This window comes from Schistocerca cancellata, unplaced genomic scaffold, assembly GCF_023864275.1.
Source record: "Schistocerca cancellata isolate TAMUIC-IGC-003103 unplaced genomic scaffold, iqSchCanc2.1 HiC_scaffold_911, whole genome shotgun sequence".
Lineage (NCBI taxonomy): Eukaryota > Metazoa > Arthropoda > Insecta > Orthoptera > Acrididae > Schistocerca > Schistocerca cancellata.
The window spans coordinates 1-23,408 of NW_026046919.1; the positions used below are offsets into that span (position 1 = coordinate 1).

Sequence of the window (23,408 nt, forward strand, 5' to 3'; positions counted from 1 at the left end):
GAAGGCTGACCGCGCCCAGCGAATGACAGGGGGTGCAACGAGCAGCAGTGCGTCTCACACACGCGGCGGTGCGCCCGCCAATTCGGCCGTCACTCTGCTGGGACGCCGGGCGCGCCTCCCCGCGCCGTCCTCGAGGAACTGGCGGTTGCGGAAGGAAGCGCTTTCGTCAAATGCGGCCGAAAACTAACATTTTGTGTGTTGGGAGAAAAGCCGAACGCGAATTCTGCCGTGCTCCTACATTAGATGAGCGCCAACGGCCATACCATGATGAATACACCGGTTCTCGTCCGATCACCGAAGTTAAGCATCATCGGGCCCGGCTAGTACTTGGATGGGTGACCGCCTGGGAAACCCGGGTGCTGTTGGCTCCCTTCCTGTTTTTTTTTTTTTTGTTATGTCGCCAGCCCAATTTTCAAACTACCTTTCTGTTGTGACAAAGATGCTTCCTTAAGCCTTTTAAACTACGGTAATGGTACGAAAATGCAATAATTAACTCAGTTTGAGGGAGAAAGTGCTAACCAAGTTTGCCAAGAAGACTTTGAAAACGACAAAACAGTACGAATCGGCAGGTGATTTCTGAAATACGTCACCGCCTATTGTTGTGTAGGAGTGTAGAGTTCCAAATTTGATTTGTAACCACGAATTTATTCCTTAGTCGTCTCGTCTCGTCTCGTCTCGTCTCCTCCCGCAGACGTTTGTCGTGCTTGCGCTGTCATATGGACCACGACCCGAGCGGCAGCGAGCGGCAGTCGAGCAAAGTCGGGACAAGTCGGGACGGGGACAGGGACAGGGATAGGAATGGTGCGAATGCACTGCAAACTACGCAGACACCTGGTGTGAGGCGAGGCGAGGCGAGGCGACGCGAGGCGTGGCGAGGCGAGGCGAGGAAGCCCACATCGCTACCAGTGGGCCCTCCAGCACGACACTGCCGCACCCCGCACAGGCCCTCCGCTGAACACCAGGGACAAGATGCGTCCTCCGCTAGTGTCGAAGGCTGACCGCGCCCAGCGAATGACAGGGGGTGCAACGAGCAGCAGTGCGTCTCACACACGCGGCGGTGCGCCCGCCAATTCGGCCGTCACTCTGCTGGGACGCCGGGCGCGCCTCCCCGCGCCGTCCTCGAGGAACTGGCGGTTGCGGAAGGAAGCGCTTTCGTCAAATGCGGCCGAAAACTAACATTTTGTGTGTTGGGAGAAAAGCCGAACGCGAATTCTGCCGTGCTCCTACATTAGATGAGCGCCAACGGCCATACCATGATGAATACACCGGTTCTCGTCCGATCACCGAAGTTAAGCATCATCGGGCCCGGCTAGTACTTGGATGGGTGACCGCCTGGGGAACCCGGGTGCTGTTGGCTCCCTTCCTGTTTTTTTTTTTTTTTTGTTATGTCGCCAGCCCAATTTTCAAACTACCTTTCTGTTGTGACAAAGATGCTTCCTTAAGCCTTTTAAACTACTGTAATGGTACGAAAATGCAATAATTAACTCAGTTTGAGGGAGAAAGTGCTAACCAAGTTTGCCAAGAAGACTTTGAAAACGACAAAACAGTACGAATCGGCAGGTGATTTCTGAAATACGTCACCGCCTATTGTTGTGTAGGAGTGTAGAGTTCCAAATTTGATTTGTAACCACGAATTTATTCCTTAGTCGTCTCGTCTCGTCTCGTCTCGTCTCCTCCCGCAGACGTTTGTCGTGCTTGCGCTGTCATATGGACCACGACCCGAGCGGCAGCGAGCGGCAGTCGAGCAAAGTCGGGACAAGTCGGGACGGGGACAGGGACAGGGATAGGAATGGTGCGAATGCACTGCAAACTACGCAGACACCTGGTGTGAGGCGAGGCGAGGCGAGGCGAGGCGAGGAAGCCCACATCGCTACCAGTGGGCCCTCCAGCACGACACTGCCGCACCCCGCACAGGCCCTCCGCTGAACACCAGGGACAAGATGCGTCCTCCGCTAGTGTCGAAGGCTGACCGCGCCCAGCGAATGACAGGGGGTGCAACGAGCAGCAGTGCGTCTCACACACGCGGCGGTGCGCCCGCCAATTCGGCCGTCACTCTGCTGGGACGCCGGGCGCGCCTCCCCGCGCCGTCCTCGAGGAACTGGCGGTTGCGGAAGGAAGCGCTTTCGTCAAATGCGGCCGAAAACTAACATTTTGTGTGTTGGGAGAAAAGCCGAACGCGAATTCTGCCGTGCTCCTACATTAGATGAGCGCCAACGGCCATACCATGATGAATACACCGGTTCTCGTCCGATCACCGAAGTTAAGCATCATCGGGCCCGGCTAGTACTTGGATGGGTGACCGCCTGGGAAACCCGGGTGCTGTTGGCTCCCTTCCTGTTTTTTTTTTTTTTGTTATGTCGCCAGCCCAATTTTCAAACTACCTTTCTGTTGTGACAAAGATGCTTCCTTAAGCCTTTTAAACTACTGTAATGGTACGAAAATGCAATAATTAACTCAGTTTGAGGGAGAATGTGCTAACCAAGTTTGCCAAGAAGACTTTGAAAACGACAAAACAGTACGAATCGGCAGGTGATTTCTGAAATACGTCACCGCCTATTGTTGTGTAGGAGTGTAGAGTTCCAAATTTGATTTGTAACCACGAATTTATTCCTTAGTCGTCTCGTCTCGTCTCGTCTCGTCTCCTCCCGCAGACGTTTGTCGTGCTTGCGCTGTCATATGGACCACGACCCGAGCGGCAGCGAGCGGCAGTCGAGCAAAGTCGGGACAAGTCGGGACGGGGACAGGGACAGGGATAGGAATGGTGCGAATGCACTGCAAACTACGCAGACACCTGGTGTGAGGCGAGGCGAGGCGAGGCGACGCGAGGCGTGGCGAGGCGAGGCGAGGAAGCCCACATCGCTACCAGTGGGCCCTCCAGCACGACACTGCCGCACCCCGCACAGGCCCTCCGCTGAACACCAGGGACAAGATGCGTCCTCCGCTAGTGTCGAAGGCTGACCGCGCCCAGCGAATGACAGGGGGTGCAACGAGCAGCAGTGCGTCTCACACACGCGGCGGTGCGAGCGCCAATTCGGCCGTCACTCTGCTGGGACGCCGGGCGCGCCTCCCCGCGCCGTCCTCGAGGAACTGGCGGTTGCGGAAGGAAGCGCTTTCGTCAAATGCGGCCGAAAACTAACATTTTGTGTGTTGGGAGAAAAGCCGAACGCGAATTCTGCCGTGCTCCTACATTAGATGAGCGCCAACGGCCATACCATGATGAATACACCGGTTCTCGTCCGATCACCGAAGTTAAGCATCATCGGGCCCGGCTAGTACTTGGATGGGTGACCGCCTGGGAAACCCGGGTGCTGTTGGCTCCCTTCCTGTTTTTTTTTTTTTTGTTATGTCGCCAGCCCAATTTTCAAACTACCTTTCTGTTGTGACAAAGATGCTTCCTTAAGCCTTTTAAACTACGGTAATGGTACGAAAATGCAATAATTAACTCAGTTTGAGGGAGAAAGTGCTAACCAAGTTTGCCAAGAAGACTTTGAAAACGACAAAACAGTACGAATCGGCAGGTGATTTCTGAAATACGTCACCGCCTATTGTTGTGTAGGAGTGTAGAGTTCCAAATTTGATTTGTAACCACGAATTTATTCCTTAGTCGTCTCGTCTCGTCTCGTCTCGTCTCCTCCCGCAGACGTTTGTCGTGCTTGCGCTGTCATATGGACCACGACCCGAGCGGCAGCGAGCGGCAGTCGAGCAAAGTCGGGACAAGTCGGGACGGGGACAGGGACAGGGATAGGAATGGTGCGAATGCACTGCAAACTACGCAGACACCTGGTGTGAGGCGAGGCGAGGCGAGGCGAGGCGAGGAAGCCCACATCGCTACCAGTGGGCCCTCCAGCACGACACTGCCGCACCCCGCACAGGCCCTCCGCTGAACACCAGGGACAAGATGCGTCCTCCGCTAGTGTCGAAGGCTGACCGCGCCCAGCGAATGACAGGGGGTGCAACGAGCAGCAGTGCGTCTCACACACGCGGCGGTGCGCCCGCCAATTCGGCCGTCACTCTGCTGGGACGCCGGGCGCGCCTCCCCGCGCCGTCCTCGAGGAACTGGCGGTTGCGGAAGGAAGCGCTTTCGTCAAATGCGGCCGAAAACTAACATTTTGTGTGTTGGGAGAAAAGCCGAACGCGAATTCTGCCGTGCTCCTACATTAGATGAGCGCCAACGGCCATACCATGATGAATACACCGGTTCTCGTCCGATCACCGAAGTTAAGCATCATCGGGCCCGGCTAGTACTTGGATGGGTGACCGCCTGGGAAACCCGGGTGCTGTTGGCTCCCTTCCTGTTTTTTTTTTTTTTGTTATGTCGCCAGCCCAATTTTCAAACTACCTTTCTGTTGTGACAAAGATGCTTCCTTAAGCCTTTTAAACTACGGTAATGGTACGAAAATGCAATAATTAACTCAGTTTGAGGGAGAAAGTGCTAACCAAGTTTGCCAAGAAGACTTTGAAAACGACAAAACAGTACGAATCGGCAGGTGATTTCTGAAATACGTCACCGCCTATTGTTGTGTAGGAGTGTAGAGTTCCAAATTTGATTTGTAACCACGAATTTATTCCTTAGTCGTCTCGTCTCGTCTCGTCTCGTCTCCTCCCGCAGACGTTTGTCGTGCTTGCGCTGTCATATGGACCACGACCCGAGCGGCAGCGAGCGGCAGTCGAGCAAAGTCGGGACAAGTCGGGACGGGGACAGGGACAGGGATAGGAATGGTGCGAATGCACTGCAAACTACGCAGACACCTGGTGTGAGGCGAGGCGAGGCGAGGCGAGGCGAGGCGAGGCGAGGCGAGGAAGCCCACATCGCTACCAGTGGGCCCTCCAGCACGACACTGCCGCACCCCGCACAGGCCCTCCGCTGAACACCAGGGACAAGATGCGTCCTCCGCTAGTGTCGAAGGCTGACCGCGCCCAGCGAATGACAGGGGGTGCAACGAGCAGCAGTGCGTCTCACACACGCGGCGGTGCGCCCGCCAATTCGGCCGTCACTCTGCTGGGACGCCGGGCGCGCCTCCCCGCGCCGTCCTCGAGGAACTGGCGGTTGCGGAAGGAAGCGCTTTCGTCAAATGCGGCCGAAAACTAACATTTTGTGTGTTGGGAGAAAAGCCGAACGCGAATTCTGCCGTGCTCCTACATTAGATGAGCGCCAACAGCCATACCATGATGAATACACCGGTTCTCGTCCGATCACCGAAGTTAAGCATCATCGGGCCCGGCTAGTACTTGGATGGGTGACCGCCTGGGAAACCCGGGTGCTGTTGGCTCCCTTCCTGTTTTTTTTTTTTGTTATGTCGCCAGCCCAATTTTCAAACTACCTTTCTGTTGTGACAAAGATGCTTCCTTAAGCCTTTTAAACTACTGTAATGGTACGAAAATGCAATAATTAACTCAGTTTGAGGGAGAAAGTGCTAACCAAGTTTGCCAAGAAGACTTTGAAAACGACAAAACAGTACGAATCGGCAGGTGATTTCTGAAATACGTCACCGCCTATTGTTGTGTAGGAGTGTAGAGTTCCAAATTTGATTTGTAACCACGAATTTATTCCTTAGTCGTCTCGTCTCGTCTCGTCTCGTCTCCTCCCGCAGACGTTTGTCGTGCTTGCGCTGTCATATGGACCACGACCCGAGCGGCAGCGAGCGGCAGTCGAGCAAAGTCGGGACAAGTCGGGACGGGGACAGGGACAGGGATAGGAATGGTGCGAATGCACTGCAAACTACGCAGACACCTGGTGTGAGGCGAGGCGAGGCGAGGCGAGGCGAGGAAGCCCACATCGCTACCAGCGGGCCCTCCAGCACGACACTGCCGCACCCCGCACAGGCCCTCCGCTGAACACCAGGGACAAGATGCGTCCTCCGCTAGTGTCGAAGGCTGACCGCGCCCAGCGAATGACAGGGGGTGCAACGAGCAGCAGTGCGTCTCACACACGCGGCGGTGCGCCCGCCAATTCGGCCGTCACTCTGCTGGGACGCCGGGCGCGCCTCCCCGCGCCGTCCTCGAGGAACTGGCGGTTGCGGAAGGAAGCGCTTTCGTCAAATGCGGCCGAAAACTAACATTTTGTGTGTTGGGAGAAAAGCCGAACGCGAATTCTGCCGTGCTCCTACATTAGATGAGCGCCAACGGCCATACCATGATGAATACACCGGTTCTCGTCCGATCACCGAAGTTAAGCATCATCGGGCCCGGCTAGTACTTGGATGGGTGACCGCCTGGGAAACCCGGGTGCTGTTGGCTCCCTTCCTGTTTTTTTTTTTTTTGTTATGTCGCCAGCCCAATTTTCAAACTACCTTTCTGTTGTGACAAAGATGCTTCCTTAAGCCTTTTAAACTACTGTAATGGTACGAAAATGCAATAATTAACTCAGTTTGAGGGAGAATGTGCTAACCAAGTTTGCCAAGAAGACTTTGAAAACGACAAAACAGTACGAATCGGCAGGTGATTTCTGAAATACGTCACCGCCTATTGTTGTGTAGGAGTGTAGAGTTCCAAATTTGATTTGTAACCACGAATTTATTCCTTAGTCGTCTCGTCTCGTCTCGTCTCGTCTCCTCCCGCAGACGTTTGTCGTGCTTGCGCTGTCATATGGACCACGACCCGAGCGGCAGCGAGCGGCAGTCGAGCAAAGTCGGGACAAGTCGGGACGGGGACAGGGACAGGGATAGGAATGGTGCGAATGCACTGCAAACTACGCAGACACCTGGTGTGAGGCGAGGCGAGGCGAGGCGACGCGAGGCGTGGCGAGGCGAGGCGAGGAAGCCCACATCGCTACCAGTGGGCCCTCCAGCACGACACTGCCGCACCCCGCACAGGCCCTCCGCTGAACACCAGGGACAAGATGCGTCCTCCGCTAGTGTCGAAGGCTGACCGCGCCCAGCGAATGACAGGGGGTGCAACGAGCAGCAGTGCGTCTCACACACGCGGCGGTGCGAGCGCCAATTCGGCCGTCACTCTGCTGGGACGCCGGGCGCGCCTCCCCGCGCCGTCCTCGAGGAACTGGCGGTTGCGGAAGGAAGCGCTTTCGTCAAATGCGGCCGAAAACTAACATTTTGTGTGTTGGGAGAAAAGCCGAACGCGAATTCTGCCGTGCTCCTACATTAGATGAGCGCCAACGGCCATACCATGATGAATACACCGGTTCTCGTCCGATCACCGAAGTTAAGCATCATCGGGCCCGGCTAGTACTTGGATGGGTGACCGCCTGGGAAACCCGGGTGCTGTTGGCTCCCTTCCTGTTTTTTTTTTTTTGTTATGTCGCCAGCCCAATTTTCAAACTACCTTTCTGTTGTGACAAAGATGCTTCCTTAAGCCTTTTAAACTACTGTAATGGTACGAAAATGCAATAATTAACTCAGTTTGAGGGAGAAAGTGCTAACCAAGTTTGCCAAGAAGACTTTGAAAACGACAAAACAGTACGAATCGGCAGGTGATTTCTGAAATACGTCACCGCCTATTGTTGTGTAGGAGTGTAGAGTTCCAAATTTGATTTGTAACCACGAATTTATTCCTTAGTCGTCTCGTCTCGTCTCGTCTCGTCTCCTCCCGCAGACGTTTGTCGTGCTTGCGCTGTCATATGGACCACGACCCGAGCGGCAGCGAGCGGCAGTCGAGCAAAGTCGGGACAAGTCGGGACGGGGACAGGGACAGGGATAGGAATGGTGCGAATGCACTGCAAACTACGCAGACACCTGGTGTGAGGCGAGGCGAGGCGAGGCGAGGCGAGGAAGCCCACATCGCTACCAGTGGGCCCTCCAGCACGACACTGCCGCACCCCGCACAGGCCCTCCGCTGAACACCAGGGACAAGATGCGTCCTCCGCTAGTGTCGAAGGCTGACCGCGCCCAGCGAATGACAGGGGGTGCAACGAGCAGCAGTGCGTCTCACACACGCGGCGGTGCGCCCGCCAATTCGGCCGTCACTCTGCTGGGACGCCGGGCGCGCCTCCCCGCGCCGTCCTCGAGGAACTGGCGGTTGCGGAAGGAAGCGCTTTCGTCAAATGCGGCCGAAAACTAACATTTTGTGTGTTGGGAGAAAAGCCGAACGCGAATTCTGCCGTGCTCCTACATTAGATGAGCGCCAACGGCCATACCATGATGAATACACCGGTTCTCGTCCGATCACCGAAGTTAAGCATCATCGGGCCCGGCTAGTACTTGGATGGGTGACCGCCTGGGAAACCCGGGTGCTGTTGGCTCCCTTCCTGTTTTTTTTTTTTTGTTATGTCGCCAGCCCAATTTTCAAACTACCTTTCTGTTGTGACAAAGATGCTTCCTTAAGCCTTTTAAACTACTGTAATGGTACGAAAATGCAATAATTAACTCAGTTTGAGGGAGAAAGTGCTAACCAAGTTTGCCAAGAAGACTTTGAAAACGACAAAACAGTACGAATCGGCAGGTGATTTCTGAAATACGTCACCGCCTATTGTTGTGTAGGAGTGTAGAGTTCCAAATTTGATTTGTAACCACGAATTTATTCCTTAGTCGTCTCGTCTCGTCTCGTCTCGTCTCCTCCCGCAGACGTTTGTCGTGCTTGCGCTGTCATATGGACCACGACCCGAGCGGCAGCGAGCGGCAGTCGAGCAAAGTCGGGACAAGTCGGGACGGGGACAGGGACAGGGATAGGAATGGTGCGAATGCACTGCAAACTACGCAGACACCTGGTGTGAGGCGAGGCGAGGCGAGGCGAGGCGAGGAAGCCCACATCGCTACCAGTGGGCCCTCCAGCACGACACTGCCGCACCCCGCACAGGCCCTCCGCTGAACACCAGGGACAAGATGCGTCCTCCGCTAGTGTCGAAGGCTGACCGCGCCCAGCGAATGACAGGGGGTGCAACGAGCAGCAGTGCGTCTCACACACGCGGCGGTGCGCCCGCCAATTCGGCCGTCACTCTGCTGGGACGCCGGGCGCGCCTCCCCGCGCCGTCCTCGAGGAACTGGCGGTTGCGGAAGGAAGCGCTTTCGTCAAATGCGGCCGAAAACTAACATTTTGTGTGTTGGGAGAAAAGCCGAACGCGAATTCTGCCGTGCTCCTACATTAGATGAGCGCCAACGGCCATACCATGATGAATACACCGGTTCTCGTCCGATCACCGAAGTTAAGCATCATCGGGCCCGGCTAGTACTTGGATGGGTGACCGCCTGGGAAACCCGGGTGCTGTTGGCTCCCTTCCTGTTTTTTTTTTTTTGTTATGTCGCCAGCCCAATTTTCAAACTACCTTTCTGTTGTGACAAAGATGCTTCCTTAAGCCTTTTAAACTACTGTAATGGTACGAAAATGCAATAATTAACTCAGTTTGAGGGAGAAAGTGCTAACCAAGTTTGCCAAGAAGACTTTGAAAACGACAAAACAGTACGAATCGGCAGGTGATTTCTGAAATACGTCACCGCCTATTGTTGTGTAGGAGTGTAGAGTTCCAAATTTGATTTGTAACCACGAATTTATTCCTTAGTCGTCTCGTCTCGTCTCGTCTCGTCTCCTCCCGCAGACGTTTGTCGTGCTTGCGCTGTCATATGGACCACGACCCGAGCGGCAGCGAGCGGCAGTCGAGCAAAGTCGGGACAAGTCGGGACGGGGACAGGGACAGGGATAGGAATGGTGCGAATGCACTGCAAACTACGCAGACACCTGGTGTGAGGCGAGGCGAGGCGAGGCGAGGCGAGGAAGCCCACATCGCTACCAGTGGGCCCTCCAGCACGACACTGCCGCACCCCGCACAGGCCCTCCGCTGAACACCAGGGACAAGATGCGTCCTCCGCTAGTGTCGAAGGCTGACCGCGCCCAGCGAATGACAGGGGGTGCAACGAGCAGCAGTGCGTCTCACACACGCGGCGGTGCGCCCGCCAATTCGGCCGTCACTCTGCTGGGACGCCGGGCGCGCCTCCCCGCGCCGTCCTCGAGGAACTGGCGGTTGCGGAAGGAAGCGCTTTCGTCAAATGCGGCCGAAAACTAACATTTTGTGTGTTGGGAGAAAAGCCGAACGCGAATTCTGCCGTGCTCCTACATTAGATGAGCGCCAACAGCCATACCATGATGAATACACCGGTTCTCGTCCGATCACCGAAGTTAAGCATCATCGGGCCCGGCTAGTACTTGGATGGGTGACCGCCTGGGAAACCCGGGTGCTGTTGGCTCCCTTCCTGTTTTTTTTTTTTGTTATGTCGCCAGCCCAATTTTCAAACTACCTTTCTGTTGTGACAAAGATGCTTCCTTAAGCCTTTTAAACTACTGTAATGGTACGAAAATGCAATAATTAACTCAGTTTGAGGGAGAAAGTGCTAACCAAGTTTGCCAAGAAGACTTTGAAAACGACAAAACAGTACGAATCGGCAGGTGATTTCTGAAATACGTCACCGCCTATTGTTGTGTAGGAGTGTAGAGTTCCAAATTTGATTTGTAACCACGAATTTATTCCTTAGTCGTCTCGTCTCGTCTCGTCTCGTCTCCTCCCGCAGACGTTTGTCGTGCTTGCGCTGTCATATGGACCACGACCCGAGCGGCAGCGAGCGGCAGTCGAGCAAAGTCGGGACAAGTCGGGACGGGGACAGGGACAGGGATAGGAATGGTGCGAATGCACTGCAAACTACGCAGACACCTGGTGTGAGGCGAGGCGAGGCGAGGCGAGGCGAGGAAGCCCACATCGCTACCAGTGGGCCCTCCAGCACGACACTGCCGCACCCCGCACAGGCCCTCCGCTGAACACCAGGGACAAGATGCGTCCTCCGCTAGTGTCGAAGGCTGACCGCGCCCAGCGAATGACAGGGGGTGCAACGAGCAGCAGTGCGTCTCACACACGCGGCGGTGCGCCCGCCAATTCGGCCGTCACTCTGCTGGGACGCCGGGCGCGCCTCCCCGCGCCGTCCTCGAGGAACTGGCGGTTGCGGAAGGAAGCGCTTTCGTCAAATGCGGCCGAAAACTAACATTTTGTGTGTTGGGAGAAAAGCCGAACGCGAATTCTGCCGTGCTCCTACATTAGATGAGCGCCAACGGCCATACCATGATGAATACACCGGTTCTCGTCCGATCACCGAAGTTAAGCATCATCGGGCCCGGCTAGTACTTGGATGGGTGACCGCCTGGGAAACCCGGGTGCTGTTGGCTCCCTTCCTGTTTTTTTTTTTTTTGTTATGTCGCCAGCCCAATTTTCAAACTACCTTTCTGTTGTGACAAAGATGCTTCCTTAAGCCTTTTAAACTACTGTAATGGTACGAAAATGCAATAATTAACTCAGTTTGAGGGAGAATGTGCTAACCAAGTTTGCCAAGAAGACTTTGAAAACGACAAAACAGTACGAATCGGCAGGTGATTTCTGAAATACGTCACCGCCTATTGTTGTGTAGGAGTGTAGAGTTCCAAATTTGATTTGTAACCACGAATTTATTCCTTAGTCGTCTCGTCTCGTCTCGTCTCGTCTCCTCCCGCAGACGTTTGTCGTGCTTGCGCTGTCATATGGACCACGACCCGAGCGGCAGCGAGCGGCAGTCGAGCAAAGTCGGGACAAGTCGGGACGGGGACAGGGACAGGGATAGGAATGGTGCGAATGCACTGCAAACTACGCAGACACCTGGTGTGAGGCGAGGCGAGGCGAGGCGAGGCGAGGAAGCCCACATCGCTACCAGTGGGCCCTCCAGCACGACACTGCCGCACCCCGCACAGGCCCTCCGCTGAACACCAGGGACAAGATGCGTCCTCCGCTAGTGTCGAAGGCTGACCGCGCCCAGCGAATGACAGGGGGTGCAACGAGCAGCAGTGCGTCTCACACACGCGGCGGTGCGCCCGCCAATTCGGCCGTCACTCTGCTGGGACGCCGGGCGCGCCTCCCCGCGCCGTCCTCGAGGAACTGGCGGTTGCGGAAGGAAGCGCTTTCGTCAAATGCGGCCGAAAACTAACATTTTGTGTGTTGGGAGAAAAGCCGAACGCGAATTCTGCCGTGCTCCTACATTAGATGAGCGCCAACAGCCATACCATGATGAATACACCGGTTCTCGACCGATCACCGAAGTTAAGCATCATCGGGCCCGGCTAGTACTTGGATGGGTGACCGCCTGGGAAACCCGGGTGCTGTTGGCTCCCTTCCTGTTTTTTTTTTTTGTTATGTCGCCAGCCCAATTTTCAAACTACCTTTCTGTTGTGACAAAGATGCTTCCTTAAGCCTTTTAAACTACTGTAATGGTACGAAAATGCAATAATTAACTCAGTTTGAGGGAGAAAGTGCTAACCAAGTTTGCCAAGAAGACTTTGAAAACGACAAAACAGTACGAATCGGCAGGTGATTTCTGAAATACGTCACCGCCTATTGTTGTGTAGGAGTGTAGAGTTCCAAATTTGATTTGTAACCACGAATTTATTCCTTAGTCGTCTCGTCTCGTCTCGTCTCGTCTCCTCCCGCAGACGTTTGTCGTGCTTGCGCTGTCATATGGACCACGACCCGAGCGGCAGCGAGCGGCAGTCGAGCAAAGTCGGGACAAGTCGGGACGGGGACAGGGACAGGGATAGGAATGGTGCGAATGCACTGCAAACTACGCAGACACCTGGTGTGAGGCGAGGCGAGGCGAGGCGAGGCGAGGAAGCCCACATCGCTACCAGTGGGCCCTCCAGCACGACACTGCCGCACCCCGCACAGGCCCTCCGCTGAACACCAGGGACAAGATGCGTCCTCCGCTAGTGTCGAAGGCTGACCGCGCCCAGCGAATGACAGGGGGTGCAACGAGCAGCAGTGCGTCTCACACACGCGGCGGTGCGCCCGCCAATTCGGCCGTCACTCTGCTGGGACGCCGGGCGCGCCTCCCCGCGCCGTCCTCGAGGAACTGGCGGTTGCGGAAGGAAGCGCTTTCGTCAAATGCGGCCGAAAACTAACATTTTGTGTGTTGGGAGAAAAGCCGAACGCGAATTCTGCCGTGCTCCTACATTAGATGAGCGCCAACGGCCATACCATGATGAATACACCGGTTCTCGTCCGATCACCGAAGTTAAGCATCATCGGGCCCGGCTAGTACTTGGATGGGTGACCGCCTGGGAAACCCGGGTGCTGTTGGCTCCCTTCCTGTTTTTTTTTTTTTTGTTATGTCGCCAGCCCAATTTTCAAACTACCTTTCTGTTGTGACAAAGATGCTTCCTTAAGCCTTTTAAACTACTGTAATGGTACGAAAATGCAATAATTAACTCAGTTTGAGGGAGAATGTGCTAACCAAGTTTGCCAAGAAGACTTTGAAAACGACAAAACAGTACGAATCGGCAGGTGATTTCTGAAATACGTCACCGCCTATTGTTGTGTAGGAGTGTAGAGTTCCAAATTTGATTTGTAACCACGAATTTATTCCTTAGTCGTCTCGTCTCGTCTCGTCTCGTCTCCTCCCGCAGACGTTTGTCGTGCTTGCGCTGTCATATGGACCACGACCCGAGCGGCAGCGAGCGGCAGTCGAGCAAAGTCGGGACAAGTCGGGACGGGGACAGGGACAGGGATAGGAATGGTGCGAATGCACTGCAAACTACGCAGACACCTGGTGTGAGGCGAGGCGAGGCGAGGCGACGCGAGGCGTGGCGAGGCGAGGCGAGGAAGCCCACATCGCTACCAGTGGGCCCTCCAGCACGACACTGCCGCACCCCGCACAGGCCCTCCGCTGAACACCAGGGACAAGATGCGTCCTCCGCTAGTGTCGAAGGCTGACCGCGCCCAGCGAATGACAGGGGGTGCAACGAGCAGCAGTGCGTCTCACACACGCGGCGGTGCGAGCGCCAATTCGGCCGTCACTCTGCTGGGACGCCGGGCGCGCCTCCCCGCGCCGTCCTCGAGGAACTGGCGGTTGCGGAAGGAAGCGCTTTCGTCAAATGCGGCCGAAAACTAACATTTTGTGTGTTGGGAGAAAAGCCGAACGCGAATTCTGCCGTGCTCCTACATTAGATGAGCGCCAACGGCCATACCATGATGAATACACCGGTTCTCGTCCGATCACCGAAGTTAAGCATCATCGGGCCCGGCTAGTACTTGGATGGGTGACCGCCTGGGAAACCCGGGTGCTGTTGGCTCCCTTCCTGTTTTTTTTTTTTTTGTTATGTCGCCAGCCCAATTTTCAAACTACCTTTCTGTTGTGACAAAGATGCTTCCTTAAGCCTTTTAAACTACTGTAATGGTACGAAAATGCAATAATTAACTCAGTTTGAGGGAGAATGTGCTAACCAAGTTTGCCAAGAAGACTTTGAAAACGACAAAACAGTACGAATCGGCAGGTGATTTCTGAAATACGTCACCGCCTATTGTTGTGTAGGAGTGTAGAGTTCCAAATTTGATTTGTAACCACGAATTTATTCCTTAGTCGTCTCGTCTCGTCTCGTCTCGTCTCCTCCCGCAGACGTTTGTCGTGCTTGCGCTGTCATATGGACCACGACCCGAGCGGCAGCGAGCGGCAGTCGAGCAAAGTCGGGACAAGTCGGGACGGGGACAGGGACAGGGATAGGAATGGTGCGAATGCACTGCAAACTACGCAGACACCTGGTGTGAGGCGAGGCGAGGCGAGGCGACGCGAGGCGTGGCGAGGCGAGGCGAGGAAGCCCACATCGCTACCATTGGGCCCTCCAGCACGACACTGCCGCACCCCGCACAGGCCCTCCGCTGAACACCAGGGACAAGATGCGTCCTCCGCTAGTGTCGAAGGCTGACCGCGCCCAGCGAATGACAGGGGGTGCAACGAGCAGCAGTGCGTCTCACACACGCGGCGGTGCGAGCGCCAATTCGGCCGTCACTCTGCTGGGACGCCGGGCGCGCCTCCCCGCGCCGTCCTCGAGGAACTGGCGGTTGCGGAAGGAAGCGCTTTCGTCAAATGCGGCCGAAAACTAACATTTTGTGTGTTGGGAGAAAAGCCGAACGCGAATTCTGCCGTGCTCCTACATTAGATGAGCGCCAACGGCCATACCATGATGAATACACCGGTTCTCGTCCGATCACCGAAGTTAAGCATCATCGGGCCCGGCTAGTACTTGGATGGGTGACCGCCTGGGAAACCCGGGTGCTGTTGGCTCCCTTCCTGTTTTTTTTTTTTTGTTATGTCGCCAGCCCAATTTTCAAACTACCTTTCTGTTGTGACAAAGATGCTTCCTTAAGCCTTTTAAACTACTGTAATGGTACGAAAATGCAATAATTAACTCAGTTTGAGGGAGAAAGTGCTAACCAAGTTTGCCAAGAAGACTTTGAAAACGACAAAACAGTACGAATCGGCAGGTGATTTCTGAAATACGTCACCGCCTATTGTTGTGTAGGAGTGTAGAGTTCCAAATTTGATTTGTAACCACGAATTTATTCCTTAGTCGTCTCGTCTCGTCTCGTCTCGTCTCCTCCCGCAGACGTTTGTCGTGCTTGCGCTGTCATATGGACCACGACCCGAGCGGCAGCGAGCGGCAGTCGAGCAAAGTCGGGACAAGTCGGGACGGGGACAGGGACAGGGATAGGAATGGTGCGAATGCACTGCAAACTACGCAGACACCTGGTGTGAGGCGAGGCGAGGCGAGGCGAGGCGAGGAAGCCCACATCGCTACCAGTGGGCCCTCCAGCACGACACTGCCGCACCCCGCACAGGCCCTCCGCTGAACACCAGGGACAAGATGCGTCCTCCGCTAGTGTCGAAGGCTGACCGCGCCCAGCGAATGACAGGGGGTGCAACGAGCAGCAGTGCGTCTCACACACGCGGCGGTGCGCCCGCCAATTCGGCCGTCACTCTGCTGGGACGCCGGGCGCGCCTCCCCGCGCCGTCCTCGAGGAACTGGCGGTTGCGGAAGGAAGCGCTTTCGTCAAATGCGGCCGAAAACTAACATTTTGTGTGTTGGGAGAAAAGCCGAACGCGAATTCTGCCGTGCTCCTACATTAGATGAGCGCCAACGGCCATACCATGATGAATACACCGGTTCTCGTCCGATCACCGAAGTTAAGCATCATCGGGCCCGGCTAGTACTTGGATGGGTGACCGCCTGGGAAACCCGGGTGCTGTTGGCTCCCTTCCTGTTTTTTTTTTTTTGTTATGTCGCCAGCCCAATTTTCAAACTACCTTTCTGTTGTGACAAAGATGCTTCCTTAAGCCTTTTAAACTACTGTAATGGTACGAAAATGCAATAATTAACTCAGTTTGAGGGAGAAAGTGCTAACCAAGTTTGCCAAGAAGACTTTGAAAACGACAAAACAGTACGAATCGGCAGGTGATTTCTGAAATACGTCACCGCCTATTGTTGTGTAGGAGTGTAGAGTTCCAAATTTGATTTGTAACCACGAATTTATTCCTTAGTCGTCTCGTCTCGTCTCGTCTCGTCTCCTCCCGCAGACGTTTGTCGTGCTTGCGCTGTCATATGGACCACGACCCGAGCGGCAGCGAGCGGCAGTCGAGCAAAGTCGGGACAAGTCGGGACGGGGACAGGGACAGGGATAGGAATGGTGCGAATGCACTGCAAACTACGCAGACACCTGGTGTGAGGCGAGGCGAGGCGAGGCGAGGCGAGGAAGCCCACATCGCTACCAGTGGGCCCTCCAGCACGACACTGCCGCACCCCGCACAGGCCCTCCGCTGAACACCAGGGACAAGATGCGTCCTCCGCTAGTGTCGAAGGCTGACCGCGCCCAGCGAATGACAGGGGGTGCAACGAGCAGCAGTGCGTCTCACACACGCGGCGGTGCGCCCGCCAATTCGGCCGTCACTCTGCTGGGACGCCGGGCGCGCCTCCCCGCGCCGTCCTCGAGGAACTGGCGGTTGCGGAAGGAAGCGCTTTCGTCAAATGCGGCCGAAAACTAACATTTTGTGTGTTGGGAGAAAAGCCGAACGCGAATTCTGCCGTGCTCCTACATTAGATGAGCGCCAACGGCCATACCATGATGAATACACCGGTTCTCGTCCGATCACCGAAGTTAAGCATCATCGGGCCCGGCTAGTACTTGGATGGGTGACCGCCTGGGAAACCCGGGTGCTGTTGGCTCCCTTCCTGTTTTTTTTTTTTTTGTTATGTCGCCAGCCCAATTTTCAAACTACCTTTCTGTTGTGACAAAGATGCTTCCTTAAGCCTTTTAAACTACTGTAATGGTACGAAAATGCAATAATTAACTCAGTTTGAGGGAGAATGTGCTAACCAAGTTTGCCAAGAAGACTTTGAAAACGACAAAACAGTACGAATCGGCAGGTGATTTCTGAAATACGTCACCGCCTATTGTTGTGTAGGAGTGTAGAGTTCCAAATTTGATTTGTAACCACGAATTTATTCCTTAGTCGTCTCGTCTCGTCTCGTCTCGTCTCCTCCCGCAGACGTTTGTCGTGCTTGCGCTGTCATATGGACCACGACCCGAGCGGCAGCGAGCGGCAGTCGAGCAAAGTCGGGACAAGTCGGGACGGGGACAGGGACAGGGATAGGAATGGTGCGAATGCACTGCAAACTACGCAGACACCTGGTGTGAGGCGAGGCGAGGCGAGGCGAGGCGAGGCGAGGCGAGGCGAGGAAGCCCACATCGCTACCAGTGGGCCCTCCAGCACGACACTGCCGCACCCCGCACAGGCCCTCCGCTGAACACCAGGGACAAGATGCGTCCTCCGCTAGTGTCGAAGGCTGACCGCGCCCAGCGAATGACAGGGGGTGCAACGAGCAGCAGTGCGTCTCACACACGCGGCGGTGCGCCCGCCAATTCGGCCGTCACTCTGCTGGGACGCCGGGCGCGCCTCCCCGCGCCGTCCTCGAGGAACTGGCGGTTGCGGAAGGAAGCGCTTTCGTCAAATGCGGCCGAAAACTAACATTTTGTGTGTTGGGAGAAAAGCCGAACGCGAATTCTGCCGTGCTCCTACATTAGATGAGCGCCAACGGCCATACCATGATGAATACACCGGTTCTCGTCCGATCACCGAAGTTAAGCATCATCGGGCCCGGCTAGTACTTGGATGGGTGACCGCCTGGGAAACCCGGGTGCTGTTGGCTCCCTTCCTGTTTTTTTTTTTTTTGTTATGTCGCCAGCCCAATTTTCAAACTACCTTTCTGTTGTGACAAAGATGCTTCCTTAAGCCTTTTAAACTACTGTAATGGTACGAAAATGCAATAATTAACTCAGTTTGAGGGAGAAAGTGCTAACCAAGTTTGCCAAGAAGACTTTGAAAACGACAAAACAGTACGAATCGGCAGGTGATTTCTGAAATACGTCACCGCCTATTGTTGTGTAGGAGTGTAGAGTTCCAAATTTGATTTGTAACCACGAATTTATTCCTTAGTCGTCTCGTCTCGTCTCGTCTCGTCTCCTCCCGCAGACGTTTGTCGTGCTTGCGCTGTCATATGGACCACGACCCGAGCGGCAGCGAGCGGCAGTCGAGCAAAGTCGGGACAAGTCGGGACGGGGACAGGGACAGGGATAGGAATGGTGCGAATGCACTGCAAACTACGCAGACACCTGGTGTGAGGCGAGGCGAGGCGAGGCGAGGCGAGGAAGCCCACATCGCTACCAGTGGGCCCTCCAGCACGACACTGCCGCACCCCGCACAGGCCCTCCGCTGAACACCAGGGACAAGATGCGTCCTCCGCTAGTGTCGAAGGCTGACCGCGCCCAGCGAATGACAGGGGGTGCAACGAGCAGCAGTGCGTCTCACACACGCGGCGGTGCGCCCGCCAATTCGGCCGTCACTCTGCTGGGACGCCGGGCGCGCCTCCCCGCGCCGTCCTCGAGGAACTGGCGGTTGCGGAAGGAAGCGCTTTCGTCAAATGCGGCCGAAAACTAACATTTTGTGTGTTGGGAGAAAAGCCGAACGCGAATTCTGCCGTGCTCCTACATTAGATGAGCGCCAACGGCCATACCATGATGAATACACCGGTTCTCGTCCGATCACCGAAGTTAAGCATCATCGGGCCCGGCTAGTACTTGGATGGGTGACCGCCTGGGAAACCCGGGTGCTGTTGGCTCCCTTCCTGTTTTTTTTTTTTTTTGTTATGTCGCCAGCCCAATTTTCAAACTACCTTTCTGTTGTGACAAAGATGCTTCCTTAAGCCTTTTAAACTACTGTAATGGTACGAAAATGCAATAATTAACTCAGTTTGAGGGAGAATGTGCTAACCAAGTTTGCCAAGAAGACTTTGAAAACGACAAAACAGTACGAATCGGCAGGTGATTTCTGAAATACGTCACCGCCTATTGTTGTGTAGGAGTGTAGAGTTCCAAATTTGATTTGTAACCACGAATTTATTCCTTAGTCGTCTCGTCTCGTCTCGTCTCGTCTCCTCCCGCAGACGTTTGTCGTGCTTGCGCTGTCATATGGACCACGACCCGAGCGGCAGCGAGCGGCAGTCGAGCAAAGTCGGGACAAGTCGGGACGGGGACAGGGACAGGGATAGGAATGGTGCGAATGCACTGCAAACTACGCAGACACCTGGTGTGAGGCGAGGCGAGGCGAGGCGAGGCGAGGCGAGGCGAGGCGAGGAAGCCCACATCGCTACCAGTGGGCCCTCCAGCACGACACTGCCGCACCCCGCACAGGCCCTCCGCTGAACACCAGGGACAAGATGCGTCCTCCGCTAGTGTCGAAGGCTGACCGCGCCCAGCGAATGACAGGGGGTGCAACGAGCAGCAGTGCGTCTCACACACGCGGCGGTGCGCCCGCCAATTCGGCCGTCACTCTGCTGGGACGCCGGGCGCGCCTCCCCGCGCCGTCCTCGAGGAACTGGCGGTTGCGGAAGGAAGCGCTTTCGTCAAATGCGGCCGAAAACTAACATTTTGTGTGTTGGGAGAAAAGCCGAACGCGAATTCTGCCGTGCTCCTACATTAGATGAGCGCCAACGGCCATACCATGATGAATACACCGGTTCTCGTCCGATCACCGAAGTTAAGCATCATCGGGCCCGGCTAGTACTTGGATGGGTGACCGCCTGGGAAACCCGGGTGCTGTTGGCTCCCTTCCTGTTTTTTTTTTTTTGTTATGTCGCCAGCCCAATTTTCAAACTACCTTTCTGTTGTGACAAAGATGCTTCCTTAAGCCTTTTAAACTACTGTAATGGTACGAAAATGCAATAATTAACTCAGTTTGAGGGAGAAAGTGCTAACCAAGTTTGCCAAGAAGACTTTGAAAACGACAAAACAGTACGAATCGGCAGGTGATTTCTGAAATACGTCACCGCCTATTGTTGTGTAGGAGTGTAGAGTTCCAAATTTGATTTGTAACCACGAATTTATTCCTTAGTCGTCTCGTCTCGTCTCGTCTCGTCTCCTCCCGCAGACGTTTGTCGTGCTTGCGCTGTCATATGGACCACGACCCGAGCGGCAGCGAGCGGCAGTCGAGCAAAGTCGGGACAAGTCGGGACGGGGACAGGGACAGGGATAGGAATGGTGCGAATGCACTGCAAACTACGCAGACACCTGGTGTGAGGCGAGGCGAGGCGAGGCGAGGCGAGGAAGCCCACATCGCTACCAGTGGGCCCTCCAGCACGACACTGCCGCACCCCGCACAGGCCCTCCGCTGAACACCAGGGACAAGATGCGTCCTCCGCTAGTGTCGAAGGCTGACCGCGCCCAGCGAATGACAGGGGGTGCAACGAGCAGCAGTGCGTCTCACACACGCGGCGGTGCGCCCGCCAATTCGGCCGTCACTCTGCTGGGACGCCGGGCGCGCCTCCCCGCGCCGTCCTCGAGGAACTGGCGGTTGCGGAAGGAAGCGCTTTCGTCAAATGCGGCCGAAAACTAACATTTTGTGTGTTGGGAGAAAAGCCGAACGCGAATTCTGCCGTGCTCCTACATTAGATGAGCGCCAACGGCCATACCATGATGAATACACCGGTTCTCGTCCGATCACCGAAGTTAAGCATCATCGGGCCCGGCTAGTACTTGGATGGGTGACCGCCTGGGAAACCCGGGTGCTGTTGGCTCCCTTCCTGTTTTTTTTTTTTTTGTTATGTCGCCAGCCCAATTTTCAAACTACCTTTCTGTTGTGACAAAGATGCTTCCTTAAGCCTTTTAAACTACTGTAATGGTACGAAAATGCAATAATTAACTCAGTTTGAGGGAGAATGTGCTAACCAAGTTTGCCAAGAAGACTTTGAAAACGACAAAACAGTACGAATCGGCAGGTGATTTCTGAAATACGTCACCGCCTATTGTTGTGTAGGAGTGTAGAGTTCCAAATTTGATTTGTAACCACGAATTTATTCCTTAGTCGTCTCGTCTCGTCTCGTCTCGTCTCCTCCCGCAGACGTTTGTCGTGCTTGCGCTGTCATATGGACCACGACCCGAGCGGCAGCGAGCGGCAGTCGAGCAAAGTCGGGACAAGTCGGGACGGGGACAGGGACAGGGATAGGAATGGTGCGAATGCACTGCAAACTACGCAGACACCTGGTGTGAGGCGAGGCGAGGCGAGGCGACGCGAGGCGTGGCGAGGCGAGGCGAGGAAGCCCACATCGCTACCATTGGGCCCTCCAGCACGACACTGCCGCACCCCGCACAGGCCCTCCGCTGAACACCAGGGACAAGATGCGTCCTCCGCTAGTGTCGAAGGCTGACCGCGCCCAGCGAATGACAGGGGGTGCAACGAGCAGCAGTGCGTCTCACACACGCGGCGGTGCGAGCGCCAATTCGGCCGTCACTCTGCTGGGACGCCGGGCGCGCCTCCCCGCGCCGTCCTCGAGGAACTGGCGGTTGCGGAAGGAAGCGCTTTCGTCAAATGCGGCCGAAAACTAACATTTTGTGTGTTGGGAGAAAAGCCGAACGCGAATTCTGCCGTGCTCCTACATTAGATGAGCGCCAACGGCCATACCATGATGAATACACCGGTTCTCGTCCGATCACCGAAGTTAAGCATCATCGGGCCCGGCTAGTACTTGGATGGGTGACCGCCTGGGAAACCCGGGTGCTGTTGGCTCCCTTCCTGTTTTTTTTTTTTGTTATGTCGCCAGCCCAATTTTCAAACTACCTTTCTGTTGTGACAAAGATGCTTCCTTAAGCCTTTTAAACTACTGTAATGGTACGAAAATGCAATAATTAACTCAGTTTGAGGGAGAAAGTGCTAACCAAGTTTGCCAAGAAGACTTTGAAAACGACAAAACAGTACGAATCGGCAGGTGATTTCTGAAATACGTCACCGCCTATTGTTGTGTAGGAGTGTAGAGTTCCAAATTTGATTTGTAACCACGAATTTATTCCTTAGTCGTCTCGTCTCGTCTCGTCTCGTCTCCTCCCGCAGACGTTTGTCGTGCTTGCGCTGTCATATGGACCACGACCCGAGCGGCAGCGAGCGGCAGTCGAGCAAAGTCGGGACAAGTCGGGACGGGGACAGGGACAGGGATAGGAATGGTGCGAATGCACTGCAAACTACGCAGACACCTGGTGTGAGGCGAGGCGAGGCGAGGCGAGGCGAGGAAGCCCACATCGCTACCAGTGGGCCCTCCAGCACGACACTGCCGCACCCCGCACAGGCCCTCCGCTGAACACCAGGGACAAGATGCGTCCTCCGCTAGTGTCGAAGGCTGACCGCGCCCAGCGAATGACAGGGGGTGCAACGAGCAGCAGTGCGTCTCACACACGCGGCGGTGCGCCCGCCAATTCGGCCGTCACTCTGCTGGGACGCCGGGCGCGCCTCCCCGCGCCGTCCTCGAGGAACTGGCGGTTGCGGAAGGAAGCGCTTTCGTCAAATGCGGCCGAAAACTAACATTTTGTGTGTTGGGAGAAAAGCCGAACGCGAATTCTGCCGTGCTCCTACATTAGATGAGCGCCAACGGCCATACCATGATGAATACACCGGTTCTCGTCCGATCACCGAAGTTAAGCATCATCGGGCCCGGCTAGTACTTGGATGGGTGACCGCCTGGGAAACCCGGGTGCTGTTGGCTCCCTTCCTGTTTTTTTTTTTTTGTTATGTCGCCAGCCCAATTTTCAAACTACCTTTCTGTTGTGACAAAGATGCTTCCTTAAGCCTTTTAAACTACTGTAATGGTACGAAAATGCAATAATTAACTCAGTTTGAGGGAGAAAGTGCTAACCAAGTTTGCCAAGAAGACTTTGAAAACGACAAAACAGTACGAATCGGCAGGTGATTTCTGAAATACGTCACCGCCTATTGTTGTGTAGGAGTGTAGAGTTCCAAATTTGATTTGTAACCACGAATTTATTCCTTAGTCGTCTCGTCTCGTCTCGTCTCGTCTCCTCCCGCAGACGTTTGTCGTGCTTGCGCTGTCATATGGACCACGACCCGAGCGGCAGCGAGCGGCAGTCGAGCAAAGTCGGGACAAGTCGGGACGGGGACAGGGACAGGGATAGGAATGGTGCGAATGCACTGCAAACTACGCAGACACCTGGTGTGAGGCGAGGCGAGGCGAGGCGAGGCGAGGAAGCCCACATCGCTACCAGTGGGCCCTCCAGCACGACACTGCCGCACCCCGCACAGGCCCTCCGCTGAACACCAGGGACAAGATGCGTCCTCCGCTAGTGT

General features: G+C 55.2%; 24 non-coding genes across 24 annotated transcripts; all 24 read left to right on the forward strand.

Annotated features, from left to right (window-relative positions):
• Positions 1 to 249: 249 nt before the first annotated feature.
• Positions 250 to 368, forward strand: LOC126149091 (5S ribosomal RNA). The gene has a single exon (XR_007530692.1). It is a non-coding gene; the product is annotated as a 5S ribosomal RNA (ribosomal RNA).
• Positions 369 to 1,238: 870 nt separating this feature from the next.
• LOC126149125 (5S ribosomal RNA) lies at positions 1,239 to 1,357 on the forward strand. The gene has a single exon (XR_007530725.1). It is a non-coding gene; the product is annotated as a 5S ribosomal RNA (ribosomal RNA).
• An 852-nt stretch (positions 1,358 to 2,209) lies between these two features.
• On the forward strand, positions 2,210 to 2,328 carry LOC126149103 (5S ribosomal RNA). The gene has a single exon (XR_007530703.1). It is a non-coding gene; the product is annotated as a 5S ribosomal RNA (ribosomal RNA).
• Positions 2,329 to 3,198: 870 nt separating this feature from the next.
• On the forward strand, positions 3,199 to 3,317 carry LOC126149115 (5S ribosomal RNA). The gene has a single exon (XR_007530715.1). It is a non-coding gene; the product is annotated as a 5S ribosomal RNA (ribosomal RNA).
• An 850-nt stretch (positions 3,318 to 4,167) lies between these two features.
• On the forward strand, positions 4,168 to 4,286 carry LOC126149126 (5S ribosomal RNA). Its single transcript, XR_007530726.1, has one exon. It is a non-coding gene; the product is annotated as a 5S ribosomal RNA (ribosomal RNA).
• An 865-nt stretch (positions 4,287 to 5,151) lies between these two features.
• LOC126149122 (5S ribosomal RNA) lies at positions 5,152 to 5,270 on the forward strand. Its single transcript, XR_007530722.1, has one exon. It is a non-coding gene; the product is annotated as a 5S ribosomal RNA (ribosomal RNA).
• An 848-nt stretch (positions 5,271 to 6,118) lies between these two features.
• On the forward strand, positions 6,119 to 6,237 carry LOC126149127 (5S ribosomal RNA). Its single transcript, XR_007530727.1, has one exon. It is a non-coding gene; the product is annotated as a 5S ribosomal RNA (ribosomal RNA).
• Positions 6,238 to 7,107: 870 nt separating this feature from the next.
• LOC126149092 (5S ribosomal RNA) lies at positions 7,108 to 7,226 on the forward strand. Its single transcript, XR_007530693.1, has one exon. It is a non-coding gene; the product is annotated as a 5S ribosomal RNA (ribosomal RNA).
• An 849-nt stretch (positions 7,227 to 8,075) lies between these two features.
• LOC126149093 (5S ribosomal RNA) lies at positions 8,076 to 8,194 on the forward strand. The gene has a single exon (XR_007530694.1). It is a non-coding gene; the product is annotated as a 5S ribosomal RNA (ribosomal RNA).
• An 849-nt stretch (positions 8,195 to 9,043) lies between these two features.
• Positions 9,044 to 9,162, forward strand: LOC126149094 (5S ribosomal RNA). Its single transcript, XR_007530695.1, has one exon. It is a non-coding gene; the product is annotated as a 5S ribosomal RNA (ribosomal RNA).
• Positions 9,163 to 10,011: 849 nt separating this feature from the next.
• LOC126149123 (5S ribosomal RNA) lies at positions 10,012 to 10,130 on the forward strand. Its single transcript, XR_007530723.1, has one exon. It is a non-coding gene; the product is annotated as a 5S ribosomal RNA (ribosomal RNA).
• An 848-nt stretch (positions 10,131 to 10,978) lies between these two features.
• LOC126149095 (5S ribosomal RNA) lies at positions 10,979 to 11,097 on the forward strand. The gene has a single exon (XR_007530696.1). It is a non-coding gene; the product is annotated as a 5S ribosomal RNA (ribosomal RNA).
• Positions 11,098 to 11,947: 850 nt separating this feature from the next.
• LOC126149124 (5S ribosomal RNA) lies at positions 11,948 to 12,066 on the forward strand. The gene has a single exon (XR_007530724.1). It is a non-coding gene; the product is annotated as a 5S ribosomal RNA (ribosomal RNA).
• Positions 12,067 to 12,914: 848 nt separating this feature from the next.
• On the forward strand, positions 12,915 to 13,033 carry LOC126149096 (5S ribosomal RNA). Its single transcript, XR_007530697.1, has one exon. It is a non-coding gene; the product is annotated as a 5S ribosomal RNA (ribosomal RNA).
• An 870-nt stretch (positions 13,034 to 13,903) lies between these two features.
• Positions 13,904 to 14,022, forward strand: LOC126149097 (5S ribosomal RNA). Its single transcript, XR_007530698.1, has one exon. It is a non-coding gene; the product is annotated as a 5S ribosomal RNA (ribosomal RNA).
• Positions 14,023 to 14,892: 870 nt separating this feature from the next.
• Positions 14,893 to 15,011, forward strand: LOC126149098 (5S ribosomal RNA). The gene has a single exon (XR_007530699.1). It is a non-coding gene; the product is annotated as a 5S ribosomal RNA (ribosomal RNA).
• An 849-nt stretch (positions 15,012 to 15,860) lies between these two features.
• On the forward strand, positions 15,861 to 15,979 carry LOC126149099 (5S ribosomal RNA). Its single transcript, XR_007530700.1, has one exon. It is a non-coding gene; the product is annotated as a 5S ribosomal RNA (ribosomal RNA).
• Positions 15,980 to 16,828: 849 nt separating this feature from the next.
• LOC126149100 (5S ribosomal RNA) lies at positions 16,829 to 16,947 on the forward strand. The gene has a single exon (XR_007530701.1). It is a non-coding gene; the product is annotated as a 5S ribosomal RNA (ribosomal RNA).
• Positions 16,948 to 17,812: 865 nt separating this feature from the next.
• On the forward strand, positions 17,813 to 17,931 carry LOC126149102 (5S ribosomal RNA). The gene has a single exon (XR_007530702.1). It is a non-coding gene; the product is annotated as a 5S ribosomal RNA (ribosomal RNA).
• An 850-nt stretch (positions 17,932 to 18,781) lies between these two features.
• Positions 18,782 to 18,900, forward strand: LOC126149104 (5S ribosomal RNA). The gene has a single exon (XR_007530704.1). It is a non-coding gene; the product is annotated as a 5S ribosomal RNA (ribosomal RNA).
• Positions 18,901 to 19,766: 866 nt separating this feature from the next.
• LOC126149105 (5S ribosomal RNA) lies at positions 19,767 to 19,885 on the forward strand. The gene has a single exon (XR_007530705.1). It is a non-coding gene; the product is annotated as a 5S ribosomal RNA (ribosomal RNA).
• An 849-nt stretch (positions 19,886 to 20,734) lies between these two features.
• LOC126149106 (5S ribosomal RNA) lies at positions 20,735 to 20,853 on the forward strand. The gene has a single exon (XR_007530707.1). It is a non-coding gene; the product is annotated as a 5S ribosomal RNA (ribosomal RNA).
• Positions 20,854 to 21,723: 870 nt separating this feature from the next.
• Positions 21,724 to 21,842, forward strand: LOC126149107 (5S ribosomal RNA). The gene has a single exon (XR_007530708.1). It is a non-coding gene; the product is annotated as a 5S ribosomal RNA (ribosomal RNA).
• Positions 21,843 to 22,690: 848 nt separating this feature from the next.
• Positions 22,691 to 22,809, forward strand: LOC126149108 (5S ribosomal RNA). The gene has a single exon (XR_007530709.1). It is a non-coding gene; the product is annotated as a 5S ribosomal RNA (ribosomal RNA).
• Positions 22,810 to 23,408: the final 599 nt, after the last annotated feature.